Source organism: Canis lupus, chromosome 22 (genome assembly GCF_003254725.2).
Source record: "Canis lupus dingo isolate Sandy chromosome 22, ASM325472v2, whole genome shotgun sequence".
NCBI lineage: Eukaryota > Metazoa > Chordata > Mammalia > Carnivora > Canidae > Canis > Canis lupus.
The window spans coordinates 5,703,201-5,704,844 of NC_064264.1; the positions used below are offsets into that span (position 1 = coordinate 5,703,201).

The window sequence follows — 1,644 nt, forward strand, 5'->3', positions numbered from 1 at the left end:
TGTTATCTCTTCTTGTCTTCTTGAGCTTAGCTATTCTAACAGGTGTGAGGCGGTATTTTCTTGTCATTTTGATTTGCATTTCCTTGACGATTAGTGATGTTTAGTATCTTTTATGTACCTGTTGGCCATTTGGATGCCTTCTTTCAGCTCTTCCAGATTTTTTACCTGCAAATGTAAGTCAGGCCAACCGCGCATCACAGTGGCCAACCAGTCATCACTGAGAAAAAGGATAAAGAACTCTGTCTTCAGCCTCAGCTCTTACTTAGGTGAGGAGTTACTGGGCCTTCATTAGTGAAGTGCATCTGACCCCACTTAGCTCCTGCTCCCTATTTGTCTTTATTAATTAGGCTGCAGGGGTGGGAGGATAAAGGATTGGGACTTCAAACTTCTAATATGTAATTCACGAAGGCTGGTTTCCACTGTCACTTCAATTGGGACTATATTAAAGAAATGTGTTCAGGGACGAATCAAAGTGGAAGAGCATGCTGCAAATAAGGGAGCAATTAGGTTGTTTGCATATTTTTGAACTTGAGTGTACGACTGAAGGAGAGTAGTCCTGTCTAGCTGCTCATCCATTCCACCTGGTCCCAGGCAGAGATCGCTTGCCCTCCACATTCTTCTATCAGGCCAAGATAGGACTCAACATGTCAAGCCACACTTCTATACTATACCAAGCTGAATCTGAGTACTGAAGGTGTGTGTGGGTTCTCACTCCTACCACCTTGTGGAGTAACACCGATGCACCTGTTCTTTCTGTACTTCCTGCCCCCTGAATCTTACTGAACTCCCAGACCCTTTCAAAACCCACTTCAGGAAGTACTCTGGGAAGGCTTTCCTGTCTCCCCAAAGATGTAAATGATCTCATTCTCTGTGCTACTTCCATATTTTATATATTTTGAATATGATAAGAGTACTTTCTACATGTCACAGTGTCCTAAGTGCCATATATTGACTCATTTTTAAAAATATTATTACATTCCTTAACTCCGTACAGCAACAGCAGAATGGCACAAAGTTGGCTGTGCAACAGAGAGCCAGCAATTCTTTCACACTACAGCATAACCAAGAATGGGGACGATTCTATTCCACAGGCTTCAATACAGTGCTGATATACTGACTCATTTAACTTCCACCATAATTCTGGGGGTAGATACTTATTTTTATTTACTTCACAGAGGAGGGAACTACCAGGCACACAAGCAAATAACCTGCTCTAAATGACCTGCTTTGAATCCATGCAGCTCTTAAAACATTCTTCCATGTACTTCTATTGCTGCATTTAATACACTATGTTGCTGTTTGTTTCCTTCCAAGTTTTCTTCAATACTGTGAGGCTCTAAAAGCAAGGACCTGGGCAGCCCGCGTGGATCAGCGGTTTAGCGCCACCTTCAGTCCAGGGCCTGATCCTGGAGACCCAGGATCGAGTCCCATGTCAGGCTCCCTGCATGGAGCCTGCTTCTCCCTCTGCCTGTGTCTCTGCCCGCTCCTCTCTCTGTTTCTCACGAATAAATAAATAAAATCTTTAAAAAATAAAAAATAAAAGCAAGGACCTGTTCATATTGAGCTCTGGATCCCCATTACTTGGCAGTCCCAAACTGATGGACCTCCTTCGTGTTTACTGGGCCATCCATGGCAGAGACACTC

The 1,644-nt window shown here is 43.5% G+C and overlaps 1 non-coding gene across 1 annotated transcript; it reads right to left on the minus strand.

The window, feature by feature from the left end:
- Positions 1 to 971: 971 nt before the first annotated feature.
- On the minus strand, positions 972 to 1,107 carry LOC112678971 (small nucleolar RNA SNORA46). The gene has a single exon (XR_003148037.1). It is a non-coding gene; the product is annotated as a small nucleolar RNA SNORA46 (small nucleolar RNA).
- Between the last annotated feature and the right edge of the window lie 537 nt (positions 1,108 to 1,644).